The sequence below is a fragment of the Cynoglossus semilaevis genome, chromosome 11 (assembly GCF_000523025.1).
Source record: "Cynoglossus semilaevis isolate Cse_v1.0 chromosome 11, Cse_v1.0, whole genome shotgun sequence".
Classification (NCBI taxonomy): domain Eukaryota; kingdom Metazoa; phylum Chordata; class Actinopteri; order Pleuronectiformes; family Cynoglossidae; genus Cynoglossus; species Cynoglossus semilaevis.
This window is the reverse complement of record NC_024317.1, coordinates 6,061,893-6,082,030: the sequence shown is the minus strand read 5'-3', so window position 1 is coordinate 6,082,030 and position 20,138 is coordinate 6,061,893. Positions and strand designations below refer to the sequence as shown.

Here is a 20,138-nt window from a genome sequence, read left to right as displayed (position 1 = left end):
GGGGTTCGTGCGTCAATTACTCACAGAGCACTGTAGGCAAACCTATATTGGGTTCATCGGTGGAGCCCCGGGAGAGCTACACTGAAAGTAATGGAGGTCACACACTTAATGCTTCTGGAAAGATGGAGAACCTCCCCCTGAGAGTTGGAAGTGTGCACAGGAAATGCTAAAAACAAAAATAAACTGAGTGCAAATGAAGAGCAATATATTATTCCAGGTAACATTAGAAACAGCAGGTGGAACATGGTACTGGTACTGTCTGTAACAGGATGGATGGAGCTGCCTTGGGGCTATTTCATGAGGATCTTCCTCCTGTGGTGACAAGTGCTTCCCCTTAAAGTGAAGTCCTCTGCACTGATTCTTGCCCTACAGCCATTGGTTGGGAAAGTTGTTCTGCCCTGAATTAAGTGGAAGCAACTTCATATTCAGTTGCTGAAATACCACAAGGTAATTCAAATTATTAAACGCAACACAATTTGGTAGCGGGGCTATTTAAAACGGCAGCATTAGTGTTAATCACCGAGCAGCGTTGTAATGGTCAATGACTCCGTCCCATTAAGGCCACAAGATGAGTTTCTCAATTAGCCGTGAAGCTAAAAGAGCAGCGCAGCAGGCTTAAGCTCTTTTGAATGGCACCCTAACGGCTATTGTAACGGGACATTTTATTATGTTACGAGGCGGTCGTTTTAGTCGACCGCCTCGTAACAGAGCTGCGTTTAATGCCTGAGTTTAACTAACCAGAGCTGTGTCAAACATACGGCCCACGGGCCAAAACTGGCCCACTAAGGGGTTCAATCCGGCCCACTAGATGATTGGTGAAGTTTTGTCAAATGATGTTTTATTAAATGTGAATATTTTCTAAAATACTTGTACTTAAAAATGAATAGGGAAAACATGAGAACAACACTTTGCGGCTTGTTGCCTCAGTCGATCCACTCACCTGTGTTGTAGGTCAGCCCATTGGACAAAGGTCATAGGCAAAGCTGAAGTGATTCTGAAATGTGATACTGCAATGAGATACACCGGCGTCTACTACACGTGTCAGAGATGCTTTAACAGCAGCTTGACCTTCACAACATCGGTGCGTTTTACTCTTATCTGACGCAGCGACCTGCTACATGCAGTCCATACATATTTGATGCAAAACCCTCACTTCACCTCTGTGAAAGTGCAACAGAAATGTGAGAGGAACCGAAGCTCTGGACATAATTTGTTTTTCTTTTGTCACTAGTGTTTGGTAAGAAGGCCCGGGTGTCTGATTCGTTCCCATCTTTGATGATCTAAAGTGACAGAGAAAATCTCATTGCCGGAGTTCTTCGTGCTTTAAATAGGCCATATGCTGACCTAATTGTCAGCACCGCTGTGGGTGGAAAGGGAAGTTGTGCTCGGATGAGGAAGGAAGGATATGTTAATGTTGCTCGGAGGTGAAAAAGACAAGCAATGGATGAAGAAGCGCGATGAAGTGCTGCACAGCTGAGCCGGGATAACGAGTGGTGTGGTGTGCTGCAGGTAGCTGTCTGGGCTGTCAGCGGAAACTGTTACACATGATCTTTCTCTTCCTTCCTTCCCTCACACACATGCACACAGGGATAGACACACACACACACACACACACACACACACACACATGCATATACACACAGGGGGAGCCCAAAATAACCTGGCTACTTCACTGTCCTGGTAAAAGTGACTTGAGGGAAGGTAGGAGTACTGCAGTTAAACTGCGGGCTGCAACAGTGTGGCCCATGGTGAACCCTGAACAACTCAGGATGGAGGAGCAGGGCATTAATTAGAAGAAGAAGAATCGGCTTTATTAGTCACCGCACACACACACAGCAATTAACCCATTGCTGATGAGTAAGGCTGCACCAATCTGACTCTCAGTCCTGATTATGATAGAACCGATACCTGGGCTTGACATCAGCTGAGACTCTAAACCAGGGTGTCAAACTACGGTCTGATTTGATGTCAAGTGGGCCGGACCAGAACAATCATCGCATAATTACCTATAAATACCACTGAGGCCATGTTTTTCTTCTTTGTTTTTCTGCAAATAAGTACATCTCTTCATTTTTAAAATTGATCAATTGGGCCAGATTGAACCAGTTTTGCCATTTTTTCACTTTCAAAATCAATCGGTCTTGGCTCGCGGGCCACATGTTTGACACCTCTGCTTTAAACTGATCTGACATTAATGTTGAATCGATTACATCAGCATCAGGCAGAGACTGAAGGGATCAGACTTAGATTAACAGAACCAAAGTAACACACAGTAGGTGTATTGTCACAGAATTGGTTTTTATTGATTAAATAAAAACATAAATTATTTAAAAATAAAAATGCAACAGAATTAAAAATAATCCAAATATCCAACATTAAGATCTGACTGGTGCGTTCCTACTGAGGAGCAGCGGCCACTCACAGCTCCAAGCGTTCTATTGGCTGCTAACAACCCTGATCCTGTCATTAGCTCACATGCTGGGCTCCGACAGTGAAGTACATGTCCTGCATACTGTATGTGAGTCCCTGCATCAAGTCAGCGAACAGTGTAAATATGCACACACGTCCTATGTGTGTCTTTCAAATCCCACCGCCCCCTGGAGGCTGTTAGACAGCTGTCAGCTGCAGATTATTTTGAAGTGCGACGCTTTGCTTTGCTCAGATCTGCGCTTTGTTCCGATGCGATCGGAGGTCAGCGTTTGTCACTTCGACGCAGTTCCTTGTGTTCATTCTTTATTCTTGATGCGTTCCCCTCTCTTCCGCTGCCATCTCTCCTCACCTCCTCTCCAGCAGCTGCCACTCTTCTTGTTGACCTGTACTGTATGATGACCTGGAGCTGGAAGCTGCTGGTGTTTGTACAACAACGATGACAACCATTGAAGAGAAACTAGGCTTGATTTGTGTTTGTGTAAAAATGTTTGTTTACACCAAGAATTTAATGAATTCAGCTCTAGTCCTCTAGTTGCTATTCGATTTTTTTTGGTTATAATTACATTTTACACAGTTTAGATATTTTAGAAATCCTTGTGAGTTGCTGTCAAAAAGGTGTTTGGTTAAACCTGTGTATGAGGGAATCAGGACCTGGTCTGACCACCAATGACCCAAAGGGAAGTCAAAGGCTTCACGGTTTACATTTCAGTGACGTTTGCTTAAAGTTGAATTCAAAGAAGCGCTGGCACAGACTCAGTAGGACCAAACTCTGAGTCACAGAAACTACTCGGGGTTTTCATTGTCACATTTCTAACAGGATTAGAAAAATCGCCGTGACAGTCTGACATGTAATTCGGCGGACTCAGCTAACACTTAGAGTAATGGTGACTAAAAGCTGATACAGAAATGTAGCGCAGTAATCAGTGCTTGAAGCTAATGCCTGCAGATCAACGTTGGAGATAGAAGTTTCAGTAAAACACTGACATGACAGACATTAGGTATCAAACTGCCCCAAGATGTTGTGAATTAAAAAAAAAAAAGTTTAACTTTAAATGTTTTACTTAAATTTATTTCATATCGTATTGCAGTTCCTGCTGGAGTTACTACTCGTTTCAGCTCTGAACATACTTTCTTACATATGTATACATTCATACCTTTATGTACAGTATGAAGAAGTATGTGTTACAGGATAACAGAATGTAGTAGAAAAACTACTAAAGTATAGCATTTTAAATGAAAACTCTTTTAGTAGGATTACAATTTGTAAATATTGCAGTTTATTTGATTACAGTTTACTGTACAGTGCAGGACCTGACAGTGGGTTTTGATTGAGCAGCAAGAAATATAAGAATTACATTGGTGTAATTGTGAGTACGGTTAAGTATTAGTTTGGTAGCAGTAGCTTCAAGTTTAGCTTCACAAAAACAGCAGACAATGGTTATGACATCACAGAGATCTTGGCTGAAGAATGTTGCACTGTGTGTGTGTGTGTGTGTGTATGTCCGCCTAATCCAGAAGTGACTAGTTTTTGGACCTCAGACTGGCTGTTTGGTCGTATTTGTCACAGATGGTGATGTTAAAAAAAAATCAATGGTGAAAAAAGTCAAATCTTATTTATGTTCCACTTAGTTGCGTCACTGATCTATGGGCAGCATAGAAACAGCGGTGGCAGCAGCGACATGTGCTGCTGCAACACGTCGGAGCTTCTATCAGATCTATAAATCTATTGCCCTTTCAAAAAGCCCCGTGAGACTGAGGTGTTGACTGTCTTGGAGACAAAGGCACACAAAGCATGAGCGTGCAAAGAGCTGTGCTGCTGCTCTGAGTGTCACTGTGTGACTTCTCTGCACTCATTGTCTTGTGTGTGTGTGCGCGCATGAGATGTCATTTGCTATTTTCCTCCTCCTGCTGCTCGGTGTCTGCACTGCATCATTTAAAATGTCACATCATTCTTTTAAAGTTCTCATTATTGAACACGGTGCCTTTTACGTCGGAACTCTTTGACGTCGCCAAAAAATGAAAGGAACCATTCCTCTTATAATTTTAACCTTTCAACCTCTTTTATGTAATTATGGGTTTCCGTTCATCATTCATCATATGTGTTCCTTAGCTGAGCAGGACCTAATGTACGGGGATGAGGGGGGGGGGGTCACTAAGAGGTCACAAGTGCATTAAGACAAATCTGTTATTATTCCCACAAAGACCAATTACTTGAAAGCCACGTTGTTTTGACGAACGAAGAAACCAGACAGAAACACAACAGCTAAAGTGCACCAGCAGCCATTAACCTGAATCAAGGTTATTATTGTAAAAAAAAATGAGTTGGTGTAACAAATTGTATGTAAATGTATTATTAATGAGTCTTGTTTTGGCATTTTGCTGTTAATTTAAACCTGAAAAAAAGACTCCAGTCAAAACAACTCAAAACAAATGTCCTCATGAGTCATCAGCAACCAAACTGGTTTTTGTTTTTTGTTTTTTTTCAGATTAATGATCCTATATCACAGTTTTAGACTGCCATGTTTTTAGGGCCACACGGTGTAGAAGTGGATACTGATTTTCGCTGTTGAATTCAAACATATTTACACAGCACGGATTATGATGCGTCAGTCGCTGTTGAAGAACGTTGTCCACGTCTTCTATTGTCACAGTCAAGTATCAAAGTGCGAAGACGTGCAGGACGATGAACCGTCCCTTTATTGTCCGGTGTCTGTTCCAGGCAGACGAGGCTCAGCCTGTCCACATTAATGTGTCCACTCATGATCACTCTGGCTGAAGTGGAGTGGCCGTCTCTCCTGGACGAGAGGCAACAACTGCCAAGTCGTTATGTCAAACTCCATCATACTGCACTCAGTGATATTGCGCTGCGCTCACTTTGCTCACAGTCCCTCGTTTCTGTCACTTCATCTCTCTGCGTCCGTCCTCACTCCGTCTCTGCAGAGTGCTCTCTCTAATGCTCTTTATCAGTGAAGGGGCAGAGACACAGAGTCACGTCCGTCCAGTCCTCACATTTAAAAAAAATTAATAATAACGCTGGGGGTTGTTCTAAATGTACAGATTTTAGAAAATTAAATGAAATCCAAAAAGGTTTGTTTGTGGATTTAGTCGAGGTTGTGGTTGAACCTCATCACTGTGAGGTTGTGTGGGAACATATTGTACTAAACGCTTACCAATAAAACACAATGGGTATTTAGTTTGTCTCCTGTTGGCCCAGGTAAAAATCCAACACGTTTGGCAGCCATGTTGGATGTTGTTCAACTTGGCTGCCTCCAAAGAAGGCCTGCTACTAATGCAGGTAAAAAAAGAGAAAAGCTCTCATTATAAAGTACTGGCACAACGATTACTATTTTTAGGTCAGAGTATAATCACAAAATGATCATTAAAATTATTTCATGTACTATATCAGCCATTTTATAACCTGGAAATCTTAAGTAACAAAACAGAAGAAAAGAATAAAAACAAACCTTTAAAACCAATCATTTTCCTCAGAATAATCAATTATTACCAAAAACAATATTGTCCAATTTCAATATTCCTTCCCAGATATTTTTACATTTGTATTTGCACAGACAGCTGTCCAATGCCTAGTGAAATAATATGTAGTAAACAGTGAGCTTTCTGTACACTCTGAACTTGTGACTTGATTGTATTGTGTGATATGATGTGATGATTCTCGTCCACAGAGCTGACCCGTGTGTCTACAACACTGAATATGTCCAACAACAAAGTCATTATTTTTGGTTTCGTCACAGTCCCAGGATAATAAGTCCTTCCTCAGACAAAAGAAAACAACAAAAAATTCGAATTTGTTGCTTCAGTGCAGCAGTCTTACGTTGGATTTGTCAAATTGCTGCAATCAAGTATAATTTCAGTAAACTCAGCTCTGCTGCTACCAATTTGTGGAAAAAGTCAAATTACTTTTTTGCAGCTACAAAATGAACAAAATAGTGATAACTCCCCACCAACCCGTTTATTTTTTTCCCCAGGTTGTGCTCAATATTGACACCTGATATTAAAGATTAGGCTTTAGTCATGTCCTGACCTTGTTGAAGGTCAAAGGTCAGCTCTAAATGACAACGAGGAAAAAAAGCAGTTTTACATTAATAGTCACCAAAATCACATACAGCAGACTTCAAATGCCTGTATCAAACCACGAGGACAGAGCAGCCCTTTCTGCCTCAACGTTCCAAATTTACACTGGTGTCTGTAGAAAATAGTCGACCCTAACAGGACGGACAAGTAAAAGCCTCTGCCAACAGCTGCGTCAACGCCACGTCGCAGGCGTGATTCCATTCCCAGTACAAAACAGCACTTGAGGGTGTGAAGAAAATTAGCCTCAAACTATTTGTTTCCTTTTCTTAAAAAATGTTGTTGCATGTAACTCATCAATATTCATAATGGCTGAAAAAACACTTTTCCTTTTTCATAGCTTCAGGCAGAAATCATTCATGGATATTTAACCATCGGTGTTAACTGAGCAGGAGCTGCCAGACACATTTTAGTGTCACATTTATTGACATTTATTATTAAAATAGCTTTCTAATAAATGTAATTGTAATTTAATTCAAATTTAGATTAAGAATATTTAATGGATTCCTATGTGCTAAAAGGGTCTAGGAACCAAAAGAAGATAAAAAAAAAAATATTTATTTCAATTACTTTATAAATAAGAAAAGATTTGATGTTTTTTTTTTATGACTCAAGAAAAAGGACAGCAGTTTTATGTAAGAGTCATTTCCACCCAGATGACACAGGGGCAAAGTGGCTCTCTCTGATTCTTTCCCATTTTTTGCTCCTTTCTTGTGTACTCTCTCCCCCCCCCCAGCACACACACACACACACACAGGCGCACACGCCACACAACCGTTAACCATCACCTCCTGGATGTTGTCTCCATGGAGATTTTTTTGTAGGTCTCCTTGACAAGGTCACCTTCAGCCGTCGGGGAAAGTCACTAAGAAAACAGCAGACGGAGACGGAGGAGTTAGTTATGAGTTAGTTCTACGGAGGACAATTAAACCTAAACACACGGACAAGGAATGTGACCAATAGGAATGGACTTTGACACAAGTGTGATTTATTTTTGGTGTCGAAAGAAAGAAAGATGCAAAGAAAGGCATGAGAGGATAAAGGGAAACCACCAGAGAGAGGGGGAGGGGCGCTGGTGCATTAACACACACGACGCGCTCGTTGTGTAAGAGGAGATCCTCAAGTACTATAGAACTAGAAGCAAAAGAATTGAGATGGAATTTAAATCCAAGTTTGATTAAACAAATTAAAAACTTTTTTGGTTTTAGTTTAACATTTCAGATATTTCTAGAATTTAACTTAATTTCTATTGTAAAAAATACATGATTACCAAATGAATGAACATTGTGTCAGTAGTAACTACAGTACAGTACATACATTAAGACAATGTTCTGATCATCCTGATTAGACATTAAAGCATCTGCCCCACTTTCTGCTTCTGTCTTTGTTAGTTTCTCCACGGACCACAGCCCACGTACAGTTGACTCATGGGAAATATAGATTTGAACCATCCAGGTCAGGCAGGTAAGTGACCTGACCATTGGTACTGGTACTTTAAAGTACAAAAAGGCCTGAGAAAGAGAGCGTTAGGTTATTTTAAAACCCAGGTCAATCTCAGGCCCGTGTACTAGAGTGGGCCCTGCCAATACATTTAGGTCATGATCCCATCAAATAGTGATGTCCAACAAGTCAATAGTGGAAATGATGATGTTTTTTTGGTTCAAAAAACAGGAGTCACGTGACACTTAGCTCTTTATTACTGAATAAAGTTGACTTACTCAATTCATCTTTGAAACACTAGAAGTTGCAGAACCTGTTTTTGTAAAGTTTGGTCAGCAGGTTAACATGACCAACGCTGGTCAATACTTTTTTTTCACCCTCTCTGTCCGTACCTGCCCACACTGGCCTGGGCTGCACCTCCTGCAGAGTGTGCTGGAGGTCGCCTCTGCCTGTAGACATTAATATTTCAGACTCACTCAGCTCATGGAGATGCACGGCCACTCAGCCCTGAGGGGGGCAGATGGGGGGGGGTTGATGGAGAGACCGTGCAAGAGCCAGAGGTTTAGAACTCAGGATTGACGTGTGAGATGAGGATAAGGAGGAGTAAATGATAGTGTGGAGGGAGGAGGGACGGACAACAGAGAGAGAGAGAGAGAGAGGGAGAGAGAGATAAGTGGCTGTGGAGACAATGATAGTTTATATCGTAAAGATGGATGATCTAATACACTCTCATTTCCTGAAGGTGACTGGGTGAGGGGTTAATACGTGGTAGTAAATGTTTGGGTTTTTTCTTCTTCTCTGCTTTGTTTCTGAACACGTATATGTAAAACCTCACCGGGAAAATGAATCAAACCCCATCAGTGACGCTCTGTAATTTTTTGTACAATGAAGAGAGAGAGCGACGACAAAAGAAATAATTATAATGACACCAACAATCTATGTATTTATGACTGAGGAAATCCATTTGCCTGAGCAGATCATTAAGCAGTTAATTATCTATTGAGAACAAGACAATAATATAATACCGAGCCAGATGGGAATACAAAGACAGGAGACTGGACAAGAGACAGACGAGCCTCTGAGAATGGACCAGAAGAAATGGACTGATGACAGAGGGCCCGCTGCACTCTCTCTTGTCCTCTCCGTGGTGTGAGAGAGCCTCACAAGCTGGCTGTTGCTACGACTACGGCTCACTTGACACTGTGAGGTTCACGAGGAGTCATTACCATAGCAAAAAGCTTCCTCGGCTAATCACAGGTCAGAGCAGAGATGTGGAGATTGGCGGTATTGTCCGGCTGTTTCACCGACCTAACTTCTACCCAACTATCCACACTTTTATTTTATATTATGAACCTATAGAAATAGAATACAGATGAAGACCTGGATGAAATCCCCCCAACTCCCAGTCCCTGGAGGAGGTCTGTTAGTTTTTGGAACAGTGCCTGTACTCCATGGACTACTGTCAGGGCGACCCCTGCTGAAGGGTCAAACCCACTGTGAATTGGCGAGAATTACTCATCGCTTTGCTTCCTCATCATTATCATCATCGTCGTCACTTCCTGTGGAGCCGTGTAGACTATTGATATAATGGACTATCATGAAACCAATCACCAAGGCTTGATGTGCTTGAAAAATGTTTTCTTTTCAGCCTCAGACAAAGGGTCAGCTGGTTGTTGACCTTCGTCAGGGACAGTTTGGTCCTCAGTGAAGCTGAGCTGGGAAAGCTCTGAGTTTTCCTCGGTTTTGATTTAACAAGTATTTTGTAATCAATACTGACGAGTATCAGCCAATGACGACTGTAGACATGAGCACGCATCAGACAAGTGGTGTGGCCTACATCAGGGGGAAGTTGGAGTGGGACGTACAGTACGTGCAGTGTGTTTCTTACCCATTCTGAGGCTTCTTCTTCGCTCCACGTCTTCTCCTTTCATACAAGTGCACTGAAACTAACATGTCTGTCTGGCAGTCTGTCTGTTAGTCTGTCTGTCGGTCTGTCTGTCTGTCTGTCTCCCAGTTTGTAAGAACTTACAGCTTTCCACTAAATGGAACAGGAAGTAGGGCAGAGCGAAGCTTCACTGAAGTGAGTCCGTCTGGTTGCTCCCCCAGGAGGTAGCTTCAGTTACACCATAACAGTGACCACTACTGTGTGACCACTAAAGGGACCAGTTATGAACTATTACTGTGAAAAGGATGAGAGAAAACACTTCCAGAACTCTGACCTGTGGTTTCATACACTGTAAACCAAAAAAAAGGCAGTTTTTTTTTCTTTATGTGAAGAATTCTGCTTTTCTGACATGACATTATCGTTGTAGTACTGTAAGTGGCCTCGATGATCATGTAAACCCGCGGGGCGGGGGCTGACTATCCGCCCCCACTTCTGTAAGTAGAGAAGCAGATAAAATACCTGTGTTGTTGTTCTTTTTGCTCCCTCTTGGTGTCACAGCCTCACTCTGCTCCCACAGAGTTTTACAAAACTGGAAAGTGAATACCCTCGTGTGTCTGGGAGGTTTTATCGGCCGTGACCCAACACTTTGACACTTGCCTGTGGGTTCCTCTGAGCCTGTGCCCCAGTCGTGAACTGAAAAATGCTGTTTCTTAAGGCAGTGTGTGAAAACACTTTTTTCCAACGCTCCTTGAACAGCACTGCTTTTTGTGAGGTGTTACTGTGAAACCACAAAGAAGGGAGTGATCTCCCTGTTTGACGGCCTAAAAACGTTATCATCTTAATGAAACAGTCGCTGTGACATTCAGGCCTTTTGTGATGTGATCGTGTGGAGAAAATAAAGCAAAGGCAGAACAGCTCTTCGTGTCTGCAGAGCTATGATCGCTCTGATCAAAACTGGACTGACCTACCTTCATCGCTCTGATCAAAACTGGACTGACCTTGGCTGTTGGCAGACAGACAGAATAAAAGTCAGTTCCAACAAAGAAGTGCTCAGGAATTATGGGAAAACAATCAGTTGAAGTGAAAAAATTAAGACATTTTCAAGACATGAAAATGATAATATAGCTTATTCAAAATTTTAAAAAAATATTTAATCTTTGGTAGAAGCTCTTTTGACGCCTGTTTTACCGAAATCGCTGGAAATCCTCGCAAACAAAACTCGTCTACAAAAGACAAATTTTATTGACATTAAAGCTGAACTTTTTATGAAAAGGATCCACTGTGGATTTTTCTAACTGTTCTGCAACATATTTGCCAAATCATTTTCTCATGTAATGTTTTTTTTCATCAATTTTCACTTTGTACTGAATAGGGAAATAAAAATGCTACATCACCACAAGCTAATAGCTTCATAAAAGCTGCGACACTGCAAAATGAACAATACAATTAAATATCTACGTACGACGGATGTTATCATTACGGAAGTCATTCAAAATTAAACATTTTAAGACATCTCTGAGGCGTCTTGGACAGCGTTGACGAGGTTCATTATTGTAACATTCTTTAGCTGTGTTCAGTTTTATTGCATCACCCACAAAATGAAAAACAATTTTAAGATCAGAAAAAAAACAATAAAATTGAAAATGAACTTGAAAGGAAAATGCAAAGAAGCAGGTTGTGACCTGGTGCAATGGAATTAAAAAATAAAAATAAATAAATAATAATAATAATAACCCCTACTACTACTGCTGTTCACTTTAGTTTTATTTAGTTAGGGCATGTGTGGTTGGAGTTTCTTTACAAATGTTGTAAGTATGTGATTTAATTAGTTCCCTGGCCAATCAAAATACTCTAATTTACAGAAGGACACACATACTGTATAGAAAGATATGCTCGTGCACACACACACACCTGACCAGTGTTCAGTGAAATATAAAATCTGCTGATCGTGCTAAAAATGTTGTGCCAGGTGTCTGAGGTCAGACGTTTAGCCCCCATCACAGCGGTAATACCACTGAGGGACTCCGGCTCTGCTAATCAAGCCGGGGTGAGGCGAGGGTGAGGTAGGGTCATCGTTCAGTGCTGGCTCTGTGGCTCATATCCAATAACCGTTCAGATAACATCACTCATTCATGCACAGTAATTTAAAACATGGAGCTGGGGCTTAAACCGGATCAAACCAGTTTGTGTTGGATGTGAAAAACCAGACGCTGTAATGTCATTAAAAAAAAACGTTGAACAGAAGATGTCGCAGGTGTGGTAGAATCTGTGTCTGTTTGGTTGTTTTCTGTGGAGTATTTCTCCAATAATTACACATTAATTATACACTGTTAGTTAATCTAATGAGGGTCCACTGCTTTAGAGCGCAAACGAATTATTGTTACAGTATGTATTTCTGTGAGAGAACAACTGAACCATGAAATGTACAAATTAATCCTAATTCTGATTCATGAGGTTTAGTGGAGGTTTATTTGCATTTATATCTTATTTGTTTTATTTAGTAAGTATTCAATTTTAGATTAATTATAATCAATTATGCAAAGACACAAAGCGTGTTATCAAAGATTTATTAATATCTGTTCCCCTTTTTTCTTAATTTGTTTGTTACTAAATTTAGAAAAAATATTAAATCTCTATACTTTCTATGTGAGTCATATTGTATTATATTGAATGTTTATTTACCTTTGTGCATTTCTTTGTGATACAGGAGTTTCACCTCCACATCAGGTTCTGCAGTCCCAGTAAGGTAGGCCATCTTCTTCTTCTGCCCACAGTCTGTCAGTTTAAAGAAAGAGTGCACTGGGATTTGTAAAACAGGGTTAGGGTTAGTGTGCAGCTGACAGTTCAGCCCTGCAGAGGGTGCTAAAACTCTAGAGCATGTGTTGAGTTTACTGATTTCTTATTTTAAATGGTAACTCATTCCGTACCAGTAGTACATTTACATTTAAAGACCTGTGTTTTGGGAGAGTGAGTTCCGGCTGATCCATATTGCAGTTCTCCAAAAACATTTTAAATAAACCTTTTTTTTTGTCATCTTTTTTCATAAGTGCAACAAAAAAATTACAGCCTGCACTTCAGGGGGCTTTTTTCAGATCAAGGATCTGTTTGCCTACTTACCCTTTATATCAAACTACACCTAATGTGTAGTTACAAAAAAAACAGAATCTCATATAAACATGTTTTTATTTGAACATTTGAACATCTGCAGTTCTTCTTCCAACCCCTAGGGGCTTTATTGGCAAATTATCCTTAACCTACCTTGAATGCCTGTTGCTTATGTCTACAGTGAAGTTGTTCAAGGACTCTGTGAAGACTAATGTTCAAGAGCCGGTGCAATGAAGCAAACTGTCCTGGAAAATTAGCAGCTCGGCAACAGCACAACGATCCTTGTCCTTGTTCTTTAGATTTTAACTAGGCTGGATCTTCAGGGTATGGAGAACAAATGTAGCCGTAAACTTTGACCTTTGAATATTCTAATTAGTCTCCGAAGGCTTTTGTTTGCTGCGCTTAGAAGCCGATCAAAGAAGAAGAGCCCGCGTAGGAGGAAAATAATATTTTGAAAGTAGCCTAGTCGTAGTAGAGCGTGGTGTGTGGCTGTATGTAAAACAGAATCCTGTTGTTGTCGTACGGCATGTACTGTACACAATGAGGAGAGTACTGATGAAACGCAGCTGTTACACTCCACTGATGAGTCTATGGGCTTTCCTGAGGCACAGCTCCTGATTTCAGGCAGGATTTACTTTAATCTGGGCAAACGTCCTCTGTCATACAACCATCTATATATACATATATATGTATATATTTGTGTATGTGTGTGTGTGTATTGTAGCAGCTTTGCCTTGTTCAGTTTTCCGGTGACATTCATATTCCCCTGTTATGTTTTCCCCACAAACAAAAATACTCTTTTATTCTACCAAAAAAAAAAATCAATGTGCTGCTGCAGCTGATGCATTAGTGGCCTTTGTTGCTGCCGAGTTGTTTGACGCACATAGTCATAAATCAACAGCGACCCATTCTTCAAAGCATTCTAAAAAAAAATCCAAAGGGTAGTTACATTTTTAAAGCTAACATTTAACAGTCTCTGGCATTCAACAAGTTTGTTTTTTTTAATGTATGCCAAACATAGGAAAAAACTGATTGGATCAATAGTGCTGATAGAAAAAGTCACTGTAAAAGAAGAATCAAAGAGTCGTAGTACTTACCTTTCTGAGTGGCTGTTCATGTTGCATTTCATATGTAGTAATATTTTGTTGGATGCGTTCACAATCCCTGGGCAGTGTTGGGTCGTACTGTACAGTATGTCCATGTCATAATGACAATACTCAGTTTATATCATACGGTAAATGTCCATTAGAAAAGAAACCAAATAATCAACCACCATATTTAAAATAATTTCTTGTTTTTTTTTTGTTTTTGTTTTTTGCTGCTGAAAAACACCCTGTACATTATCTGAGTGAGTACTTTTGAGTTGCATTAATGACATTTGAAAATACACTTTGAATTGTTTGCAGTCCACACACACAAAAGATCTCATTTACAATTCAAATGGATGCATTAAGCAAACACATAATCACTGTCAGTCCTACTTAAATGTTTTTTTTATTTGCCAGTGTTTATGGAACGCCTGTGTCAGCTGTAAAGGCAGGGGCCAAAGGGGTGTGTGCAAAAGACAAAAACAAAAACACACCCAGCAGTTTGACACCGAGGTGGATTTATTGTCAGGTTTATGGTTTCCCCAGTGAATAAAACATTTTTTATAGAGGAAGTCCAGTTTCTAACAGCGTGGCAGGAATAGTATTTTTGGTAAATGACTAACAGCGTCACAAAGTGCTACAGGGACACACTGTTCCTCACACCTTGGTCTATTGTTTGCAGCCATCTCACAATCAGATCCCTCCTGTTTCTTCACAGAGTCACAGCGTTGTCTTCGAGATGAGACCAGATCAGATAGAAATGAGGTTTCAGTCGCCGCCACGACAACAACACTATGAAATAGAAACGAAACAAATGCTGTACAGTAGTTTAAACGAGCTCAGAATTCTTTAAGGAATGCCCATAAATGTGTTTGAGATCCGGCCTCCTTTAAAGAATTAAAAAAACGCAGCCCTGAGGGACTTCACAGGCCATCTGTACAGGACTGGACTGTGAAGCTGCAGATTAAAGGAGAATTCCTTTTTTTGCTTAGAAACAACTTGTAGTTAGACTGGAACATGGTCAGTAATGCCTGGAGAAAGATGACTGACTGACTGACTGACTGACTGCAGAGATGTTGCCCATGATCAGTTCAGTATGGGACTGGTGTGTAATGATATGTTGTGTCCATGTGCGGTACTTATCAAATGGTGAGGCTACACCTGAAGTGTACCACTGCTGTAAGGCTTGAATGATAACAAGCCTCCAGCCACTAGGTGGCAGCAACTCATACAGTGGTTTGTGCAGATAAAAATATACATGTTATCAGGTTCTCAATAGTTTGAGATTATTTAGCAGATATTGATACTGCAGCCTTATAGATGTGTCATGCTGGTGTATAGATAAGGGTCAGGGACCTCTAGAGGACTCTCGAGAACACTACATACTGCTTATTAGTATAAGAACACTGGGTCGGCTTTAATGAGACTGCAGTGTGACTTTTTGTGCAAGAGGATTTCATAAAATTCATAATACTAAGTTCCACAAAAGTGCTGATACCACTGAAAAAGTTGTGACTAAGAAGTGAATGTTTAAAGTCAAAAGTAGTTTTCAACCAAACTGTGATTGGGAATGTGAATGTCACAGTAATATCCATTCAATTACTGTGGTACATAACAACACAGGTGTCTATAGTGACAGGGACATACATGAGGACATGGACTCGTAGCTCATTTAATGTCCTGAGCACATTAAAGCTACGGTGCACGGAAGCATGAGTGTACGAGTGTAAAATCAGCCCAAGCTACAACAGCCCAAGCTACAACAGCCCGCTACAACAGCCCGCTACAACAGCACGCTGCTACAACAGCCCGCTACAACAGCCCGCTACAACAGCCCGCTACAACAGCCCGCTACAACAGCCCGCTACAACAGCCCGCTACAACAGCCCGCTACAACAGCCTGCTCCACACTGTGACCGCCCTGTGCTCAGGTGCAAATGAAATTGCTTTGTCAAGTGCAGCAAAGGTTTGATTGTCAGTACAAAGGCTTGACTCAGCTCAGTAGTTCTTCCTTAATTTAAATAAAAAAAAGCTGCTGCAGTTGTCGCTGTGTTAAGTTTTGCTGCTGACGTGGGGAAAGACACTTGATTTATAGCTTTTAGCAGAGAGTTGACACAGGACTAAAAAAAGGCTGAGGAAGAAGATGGACAAAGGGCGAGGTAGATGAAAATCAATCTAGGAAAATGATCAAGCACCATATTATTATTATTGTTGTTGTTGTTGTTGTTGTTGTTGCCTAATGTAGGTGGAAAAAAGATTTCAGACAAGTTGTTTAAATGCAAATTGGACAGTAGTAAAAATGTCTTTTCCCTTGTGTTGGTGTGTGTGTGTAATATTTGTGTGTGTGTTGGTTTGTAGTTTTGTGACGACATTGCATTAAACAGGCTTAATCCTGAGTATGGCTTATTGGATACAAATCCTTTGTAAAGCTTTTAAATCTCTCTCTGCCTCTGTCTTTTCCCTTTCTCTCTCTCTCTCTCTCTCTCCATTCCATTAGACATAGTGTCTCTCCCCATATTAATTTTCAACATAAACAGATGCAAAGATATCTCTCTCTATATGGAGATAAAAATAATGATTTTTTTTTTCATGTATATCTACATGTAACTATTTTTGGTTTATTGTGTAGTGTTTCCTCCTTGATGTATGGTGACTGATTAGCACTGACTCTGGTGAACACTCTCTGCCCTCTCTCACTCTCTCTCTCTCTCGCTCTCTCTCACACACACACACACACACACACACACTTATCCATCTGTGGCTTCTTCTATGAAAGACCTGTAAAAATAGACTCCGACTCAACAGGATGAGGACCATTGACTTCATTACGTTCTTCTCTCCCCCCCCCTTCCCCCTCCTCCCCTCATCTCTCTCTTATTAGAAAAGTGTGTCTGCCTTGTAAATGTTAATATCAGGATAATGTGCCTAATATTAACACATGGATTCTATTTTAATAACCCCACTTCTCCATCAGCTGAGCTCCTCCGTATCTGGCCTAATTAATGTGACAGAGACCGATGCAGGAATTAAACCCAGATAATATTACCCAGATCAGTAGCTTGTCTGTAAACTGAGGGAATTAGTGACTTATGTAACTGTTTGCAAAACAATAAAGGTAAATAAATTCATCACTGTACTTCTAGACTAAATAAAATCTAAAATCATAACAACAAAATGTAAAAATAAATGACAACTTGTGGTTAACATTATATACATAGGATACAAAGTACAAATAATGCAAAGAAGAATATATAGAAAGGTAATACCAAGTATCATGACCAAAAATACTAAGAAACGTAGAAGAAATCTTTTTTAGCCAGAATATATTTGTATATATTTTTAGCCATAATATATTTATAAATATGTTTAGCCAGAATATATTTATATATATATATTAGCCAGAATATATTTATATATGTTATTAGCCAGAATATATTGATATATATGTTTAGCACAATATATTTATGTATATGTTTAGCCAGAATATATTTATATATATATTTTAGCCAGAATATATTTTTATATATTTGTAGCCAGCCATTATATTTGCTCAGTTTTTAATGCACTGCCACAACATACTTTGAGTTTTTACATGTACAGATCATATATGTAATACACATATTTAAAATGTAGGCAAATTATATTCAGTAAATTCTAGTTAATAACTCAACATGAAATGTTTGTGACCCAGTAGAAAAATTCAGCACTTTTTGGTACCTGAACTGTACAAAAGTGTTGGATTTAATTTACAGTTTGCTGGATTTTCTGGACAGCCAACTGCATCTTTACTGCCCTCATTATCTGTGGACCCCTGCTGTCTTCTCCTCTGTTTGTTTTCTCACATATTGGGTGTGAAATGTAACTAAGCTCTGTATTGGCTTCACCTGACAAACACACACACACACAGACACACCCTAAAAATCCTTCTCCATTCATGATTTCTCACTTGTCTAAATATATCAGCCTTCCTGTTCTTTATTAACTCCCTGTAATAAACACCTGGCCCTGCTGCTCCTCTCTTCATATCTCACTGCTCTGTATTTTTCCCTCCAATCTGTGAGGCCATCTGGTCCTCTGTCCTCTGTCCTCAGCCTCAGTCAGTCTGGAGGATCTGTGCTCTCTGAATCCATTTGACAAGATTAATAGACTCGGACCTCAGACACATATAAGCTGCTCATTTTGACAGGGATCTGGTCAGAGATAAATTCACGGAGCACGTGTGTGAGCAGCCTCTCCAAAACAGTGGTGTCTGACGTTGGTATTCAGTTTTGGTTACAAAACAGCCACGCGGTAAACATTAAAAGTGATGAAATGATGCTCCAGAGTCAGCCGACATGAGACACTCATCCAAACTGCTCAGATGACAGTGATAAGCTTCACTGCTTCAACCTGTGGTCAGTTAATCCTGCTGCAGCTTAGCTGTGATGGGACGTACTACAAAAAGAGGAGCACGGAATATACACACAATCACTGTATCACACAAGGATGTTTATATTTTTTCTTTTCATTCACTGTATCACTCAAGGATGTTTATATTTTTTCTTTTCATTTTTTTGCAAAAATTATAGTGAAAACATGTAGACACATTTTCAGATTTAATTCAATTTAACCTAATGCTAATTATGATTATAAATTATTAATTTTTTTTAAGTATAACAGTTTTTTCTGACTGTGTGTTCCACTGTAATTCTACTTTGACCTAAGGCGCTGTTCTCTTGTAATGAGACATATGTGTTTTTAATTATTATTATTATTCATTGCTGCATTTTTATTTTTAAATTGGTATTTTTGGTGGTCGCCGTTTTTTTTTTTTTTTTACTTTTTACATTTACTACACTTTATTTATATGAAGACAAAGAATATCCAATGGCGTGCATTAGAATGAAATGCCTAGCCTTAGCTCAAATTAGCTGGAGTTTTTCTATGTTAAGAATGAAAAAAGAAATCCCAGCTGGAATTGTCCCGTGACATTTAGACAGCTAAGAAGACAAGTTTAAAGTTGAACAGATTAAATGTACAGTAGATCCCTGACTCCTTGTACTACAATTTTCTTAAAAAATACTTTTTTTCCTACAATTGCATCCACAAAAGCAAAACTCCAGATATCCAGGTAATAATTACATTTTATTGTTTAGAATCAGTTTGTCATTTTTCATCCAGCTCACACTCACAGTACATGGTGTGACCAAACATGATTTCTGTATCAGATTATAAAACTACACTACAGCACTAGTGGTCAAACCTCGCACCAAGGTGAAGGCAGAGCGATGATTCAGACGTGATTCAGACGTGTCACAGTTTAACTGCCTCTCTGTGACTTCTCCTGAATAACATTCTGTTCCTCTGGACTCACTCTGTTCACTAATTATTTTTCTCTTCATCATTTCTCTGTCCCTGTCTTTTCATGTTTCCCACTGGCTTAAACTACAATTAACATAGAACATCGGACCAACAGTCTGCCACAGGTGATGGAAACAGTTTGATGCTGCAGATTTTTTGTTTTACTTTCTGGTAAAGCATTTGCTCTTCATCAAAATATTGAAATAATATTTATCTACACCATTACTCCAAAGTCCAAAACAAAGAGAAAAAATATGATTTTCAATTTTTGTTTGCAGCATGTAAAAGATCCCACTTTCAAGACTTTCCGACTCTTTTTGACAGAAAAATAAACTTTTTCCCACTTCCCAAATTCATTTAAGATTTAAAAAAAAAAAAACTGATATCAGCGGTGGATGTATGTTTCCTGGAAATGTGTGAGCAAAATGTTGCATCATTAAATGAGACGGCCCAAATGTCTCAGAGTTGGATCTAAAAGTGGAGACATGCTAAAAGACAGCCTGACAAACTCTGACATTCTTAGGTTTGATTTCTGTTCTTATTTTCAAAGAAATGTTTCTTCTTCAGGGACGTCGGTGTTGATGGAATAACGTGTGGCAGCATCTGAACCCGTTCCTGGTGCAGATCACATTTATTATTTAGCGGTAACTGAGAGACACTGAGAGTTCCTGTGTGTCATACGGAAGCGTTACTGCTGAAACACAACAAACTGTGATGCATGGTGCATCCTGGGAACTCTCTGTCAACCCCATCAACAGCAG

At 39.8% G+C, this 20,138-nt stretch overlaps 1 protein-coding gene across 4 annotated transcripts in view; it reads left to right on the top strand.

The window, feature by feature from the left end:
- dlgap4b (discs, large (Drosophila) homolog-associated protein 4b) overlaps positions 1 to 20,138 on the top strand; it is a 76,430-nt gene that overhangs the window by 10,449 nt on the left and 45,843 nt on the right. For all 4 annotated transcript variants that reach the window (XM_008320243.3, XM_017036663.2, XM_025060505.1 and 1 more), the window contains exon 2: positions 12,552 to 12,590. The gene's annotated coding sequence lies outside the window, so the exon portion shown is untranslated. The remainder of the gene's footprint in view (positions 1 to 12,551; positions 12,591 to 20,138) is intronic.